The sequence below is a fragment of the Arachis hypogaea genome, chromosome 20 (assembly GCF_003086295.3).
Source record: "Arachis hypogaea cultivar Tifrunner chromosome 20, arahy.Tifrunner.gnm2.J5K5, whole genome shotgun sequence".
Lineage (NCBI taxonomy): Eukaryota > Viridiplantae > Streptophyta > Magnoliopsida > Fabales > Fabaceae > Arachis > Arachis hypogaea.
The window spans coordinates 141,095,652-141,102,640 of NC_092055.1; positions in this window are offsets into that span (position 1 = coordinate 141,095,652).

Genomic DNA, 6,989 nt, shown 5'->3' on the forward strand with positions numbered 1-6,989 from the left:
TGTTCTTAGCTTGTATAAATTCACTTAAGTTTGTCAAATTAAAAATTTAAAGAATGAACAAAAAAGTCTAGAAATCAAATTTTGTTCTGATATTCAGTATTATATTTATTGGTTCTGGTACTAAAATTTTTGTCTTTGTCTCTAAAATTTCAGTATTTCAGTACTTTCAAAAAGTGGAGACTGAAACTTTAATAACATTTTATACCTAAAATACCCTAATTTCAATTAATTAATTCCAATTTTACTCTTTGTGCAAATTAAATTAGAGTTTCATTCTTGTTTCAATTTCTGTCTCACATGTTACATCAAACAGAATATTGAAATTTATTTCAATCTCTGTCTCTCAGTCTCAGTCTTTCTGTCTTTGTCTCTCCACCAAACGCTACCTTATATATATAGTTATCTAAATATTTTTACAAATTTAAAATTTGGATCAAATGTACAAATTATTTGTTAAATACAAGAGTCATTTTTCACTTCTAAAAATATAATTTTTTATTATTTTGTCATAGTTTTAGATATTTATTTATTGTTACGTTATTTTTATTAACAGTATATGTTTTCAGATATATAATTTTTTAATAACTTACATATTCCTTTCTGCTTAGGGCCTTATGAAATTTCTTATTTGAAAATATTCTGCTAAAAAATTATGGGTAAAAAAAATTAAATAATTATATGAAGAATTAAAATATTAAATTTACAAGTCTTTGAAAAATTACAATGTCTAATATGATTTACTTTTTTGTCAGAATTTATAAACTTTTGTATAATTTTTTAAAAAAATATTCAATATATTTTTTAATAAAGACTTAAATTTGTTTTTTCAAAATTCACGTGATATTTATTTTATTTAATAATCTATAAACTCATTACAAAATTATTCTTTTCAAAAAATTAATTATCTTATTATTTTAAATAGATATATAAAAAAGTATACACTAATGCAATGTGTATTAAAAATTGGTATGGGTAATATTTCTTTTGAATTATTGTACGAGTGAGGTGGTCCAATCCCCACAATATATTGAACATTGCGAGCCACAATCAATTATTTATTCAGTTTTGATAGATAGATCATAATTTTTATAAATAATATGAATAATAAATTTTAAAATTAGTCTAATAAAATAAAAATATATTATATCCCTATAAAAATCATAAGAAGAAATCATAAGTAAAGAAGTAAGGTTCGTGTATGTGTAACTGTATTTTTCGTTAAACTCATTGTTTCTTTATATTTTTATTTATTTTATTAGACAATCCGTTTTGCATTGGCAAATGTGAATCGCATGGACTATATATAATGAAATCAAGCGTGGCATATAGTACAGACAACAATTCCTGTCCCAAAAAAAGGAAAAAGTACAGACAACAATCCAGACTTTATGTGTTTTATATATCAATGGTGTTGAATATAGTCATTATATATTTATTTTTTGGTTGCAGTTTTTTTTGGTAGGTATGGTGTGTTTGATTATCATACGTTGAAATGTAATGGGTATGTCCAGGTACAGTAAAGGAGCACTTTTAAAATTGGATTGAGAACTCAAAAACAAAACAAGAGTACAAGAGATGGATGGTGTACTTTTGTGCGATCATTTGGAATATATGGTTGGAATGCAATCGGAGAATTTTTCAGAACAAAGAAAAAGAGGTTGAAGAGATTATCAATTTGTCTTTTCTGAACTACAAGAAGTGGTTAGGTGCCGAACCCCTTCTGTTGTTGATGGCAATGTCGGAGATAACAAAAAGATTTTTATATTTGTTTTTATTCTGGTTTTTTTACTTTTGCTTTGCTTCTTCTTTACTACACTCGTTGCTCCATTTGTTGTGTTGAACTTCTCATTCAAAAAAAAAAATCAAGCGTGGCCTATGGTGATTAAAATTGATTGAAGATTAAATTATCTAACTAACAATTTTTAGAGATTGATTTAAAATATTAAAATTTAGTTAAAAAAGTGTTTAGCTCACACACGTATAAAAATAACATTTATTAACGCCAATTATTGTAATGGTATAAATTTGGCCCTACCAAATCTTAGACAGTTATACCTAACCCAGGTAATAAATGAATAAATTAAAAAAAAAAAAAGTTAATTGTGTCCTTTTTTTATACACGGCAAAATGTATATATAAAAATTTAGGTTTCAATATTTCTCTTAATATAACAAATAACAAAAAATAAAAGAAAAGAAAAGGAAATATAACAACCACACAATTTGGTGCACTACAAAAAACACCACTTTTAGCGGCCATTTATTTTGTTTTTAGCGGCAATAAAAATAGCCGCTAATATATTTACCGGCAATTAGACATTAGTCGTCTTATGCTTTGTCATTAAAAGGTTTTAGTGACAATTATAACATTTGCCGATAAAGACCTTTCTAATGGCCACAAAAAGTATATAATTTTTAGCGGCCATTGTTTTGGCAATTTATATGGCCACCAAAAGTAATTCTAATATTGCAATATTATTCACTTTTAGTGGCTATTACTATTGCCGCCAAAACCCATTTTACCGGTAATAAATATGGCCACTAAAAATAATTCTAAAATTGTAATATTATTCACTTTTAGTTGCCATTACTATTGCCGCTAAAATCTTAAATTTTTTTTTAATTATACTGACTCTTTTAGAAATAACCACCTATCATTTTTCTAAAATTTCAAATTATTTTTATCATTAATTATTATTATTATTATACATAATATAAATATACTAAAATTAATTACTACAAAATAAAATATTTCATTAAATTTAATTAAATATTTATACAAAAAGTTCTCTTGAAAAGTAATAAAGCATAATACAAATTTAAACAACACAAATACTACGAATCTATGTTACATCAATGATTAACACATAGTTAATGATTAAAAGAAAACAAATATAACCTAACACAGATGCAATACAATAATACAGCAGAGAGAATGAAGCAAAGTTCCCAATTGCTCAATTATATGAATCTTAAGAAACTCGTCAATGGCCTGACACTTAACTAACATGGTCACATTATAGCAAGGGACAGTTGTTCTCTCGGAGAGTTTTTGAGTCTCCTTCTCTGCTACCCTGTTTTGTAGTGCAGCTATGCCTTTGTCTTTCCAGTCTCCTCGTGTTGGTAGTTGGTGTTGCTATCATGTCAATTCAAAACGGTTAATGATGACACCTTGTTTTCAATGATAGCATATTTCTTGGGAGAATGCCATGAGACATGGCACCCAAACAACTGAAACAAGCACAAATACTTCGTCTTAAAAAGTATAAAGTTTGCTAAAAAATAGACATTGACATCAATTTTTGGCGCATATTGTTGTGAGATAAACGGCTTATGTAATTTAATCTAAATGTAAGCTTTCTTCTCTTCACATAATTAGGCCTCAAATAATAAATAGGTTCCATTTCAAAATTTCCATAACTATAAAGTAGTGAACTGATATAATGTTTATCCATTTGAAATTTAACCATATTCATTCTAGAATAAGAATAGTTTCAATGAAATATTCAAAATCTCAATGGCCAATATGCTGCGTGCATTGATGAGTGAGAGCCAGTGGCCTCTTTCTGTCTCATCTAGTGAAACATTATAATGCATTTATCTTTCTAGAAGTTACCAAGATTAAGAAGGAATAGAACTCTACCAAAGCTATCATAAAACCATGAAAATTGGATCATGACAACCAACAAAGCAGACCCTTGAAGAAGAGATCATGGTAACTTGAGCCAGGAGAGCTCCACTTCTTCCTCGGATCCACAGTTAAAGCTGCAAAATGCTTTGTTATCTCTGCAAGTTATGAAATGTCACTTAAGCATCTCAAATGTGGTTTTGAAGTCTCACTTCTGACAAAATCAGTAAAGATAATGTTCCAACATTTTATTGTGCATTGGAAAGCTAATTTGAAATAAGATCAGTCTTATCATGGAGAGACCGTATTACTTGTGTGGATAGTCAATTAATAACTTCCACTTTGCCATAATTTTTAGTCTGGTCTTTCTCTTTTCTTTTCTTTTTTTAATTTACTTCATATTAAATAGTTAAAATTGAAAGTTAAAATCAATTATTAGATTGAGGAATCTCACATTCAATTTTAAATAATTGTTTATAATATATGTTGTTTTTACAAATATTTATGTAGCACCTTGTGAGGTTCAAAATGATTTAACCAATTAAGAATTTATTTATCCAAAAAGAAGCAACGAAATAGTTCAACATCAATATATCAATATCATTACTAATAAGATTTAAGATTTAAATTTAAAATTATTTCTTGCTAAATGAACTAATAGGGTTATAATATTGACATGGCACAAGATGGCATAGACAAAAAAGAAATTGTGAGAATGAACACAAACAATGCAGCTAGTGGTGAAACACAGCAAAAACAAAACTAAGAAATCATACCCGCAAAACTTGGTGGTGTGGGAAAAAAGATAACAGTAAAGAGAAGTTCTGAATTGAAGTTCCAAGCAGCAGAGAAAAAACATACCAAGACAACAAAGTAGAGAACCCCAAGCATGAATTGAAGTTCTGAGCAGCAGATCAGATTGAAGTTCAATTCAAAGTATTGATTGATAGTCAATAACACATATATTGAAAATTGAAAATATGAATACAAAGAATTAAAAAAAATTTGAGTAAAGAATCAGTAAGGTATTCAACTAGAAACATCTAAAAATAACTAGTATTAAGATCACGCATCAGCTTGCATAACTATACTATCTTAAAAGGAAGACAGGAAGAAATTATGAAACTAAGCTGAAAAGGGGAAGTAAAAAAGCTAACTTGTAAGAAGAAGCATATAAATGATTTTATATTTAATTACCATTACAACTGTTATAATTATCCATGAGAAACTTATTGAATATGAAAAGGCTTCAAACGAGTCAAAATTTACAACCATGAAGCATACTATGCCAGCTCTAACAATGGCATGTTCTCTCGGATTTTGCCATCAACATAGTTGAGACATCATCTGGAATTGACTTGGATAATGACATAAAGAGTTGGAGAATTTTCCATCAAAGCAATGACAAAATCAGAAATAGTAACAAAGAACCAAAAAATAAGAATAAAAAATGTAGCACTCTCTTATCCATTCCAACCTTAATATCATTCCATACTCATCCCCAAGTTCATGAGTAAAGGGAAAGAACAAAAAATAAATCAAACAGATGATTCCAAGTACCAACATCACTAAAGGACTCGTGAATGCAGAAAATCATAGATCTTTGATCTAAGAAAACTCCGCAATTTCACTGAAGGGAATTAAGAATCTCAGCAAGACTTGACCAGTACCAAATTTGAACACTGAAAGCTGAGTGTCCACAAACCAAATTGATGACTAAACATATAATACTCAAAAAAATATTAAGCATAACACAAATATAAATATTAAGCAAACCTTACTGCCAATTTATTAATTTAAGAAACATACTTCATTATTGTTATGCATGATGCTGCCATGAGTCCCCTGTACCAAGAAAACAAACGTTGGATGCCAAGGGTAAGAAAATGAAGGAATGAACGAACGAAAGAAAGCTAATATATGGTGCATACATGAAGATCACCGGTGCTGCAAACTCTCCTAAGAGGAGCGTCGTCGTCGAACAACACAGCCAAGAGAGCAGAGAAGGGATTCTTGAAGGACTGCATTGCAGAGCAAGAAATAGGTGGTCCTTGAAGGACTTTTGTCTTGTTAAGCTGATGGTCTATTGCTACCTCTGTTGTGTCTTGGAAGCATTTGTTCTTGGGTCTACCTCTGCCTCTAGCTATAGGACAATCCTACCTCTGATTCACTATCCTAATTTGAGCCTATAACCAAATATTAAATTGAACTATTATTCTCTATAATCAACTCTAATATGGCAATTCCTACCTCTAATTAGTTGACAATGTCAAAACATCAAAGTTAAACTCACACATCAATAAAAAAGGAACAAATCTGTAAAGGAAAAAGGCACTAATAATCGAAGATCGAGAGACTGAAAACCCGCTCTTGGCTAAGTAATGCTTCACCAATTCATCAGGTAACTGAGAAGAAGAAAGAGTTGGTCCAATGTTCAATCAAATTTAGGAAACAATTCTAATGAAGGAGCTAAAACATAGATATTACCTAAATAGAAGAAAACAGAACGAACCATAGGAGTATAATGCATTAACGAAGTGAGAAACTCAGTGAGTGTAGCATCGCATCATGCCTCCTCCATTGCTTGATTGCGGATTACGGTTAGGGTTCATCTCCTCCTCACTCTACCTGTACAATAATCTACCTTGCGAATTTATCAATTTTCTTAGAATTTACTTCAAATTCATATACACAAGCTATTCACATTATACTAAGTTTGTAAATTAAGGATTAAAAAATCAAGAGAAAAATTTTCGGAACGCAAAAATATGCATTAAACTAATCAAATTGAGAAGAGTGACATGCAATTGCTTCCTATCCTGCAATAGAATGCTGACAGAGAATGCAACAGCGTCGTTCGCAAATGAGATGTGTTAACGGGAGAGGCTCTTTCTCTCGATATCAGGGGATTCCGCGTTGCTACAAATCTGGAGATGATGCATTAGCGGAGCTCGATCCCATAAGCTTTACGACAGTAGTGAAAAGCAAATGAACTACGATAGCGGCGGCGACGGCTACGGCGAGCTTAGGGTTTCGGCGACGAACTCTCTCTTCTCTTTGAATCTCTCTTTTTCTGACACTCGCCACTCCTCTGATCTCACTCTTCCTCTATTTGGTTGGGTTTTGCCGTTTTGGCGTTTTAGGAGAGTTTTAGTTTAATGAATATTGACACAAGGCTTTTTTAGTTAATGTTATTAAGAATAATAGCGGGAATAGTATTATGGCCACTAAAATATATAATATTAATGACAAATATATAATTGCACTAAAACATAACTTAAATAAACAAAATAATAACTATTATATTATTGCCACTAAAAGTTTGTCGCTAAAACTAATTTTTTTTTGTAGTGGTGTTGTAC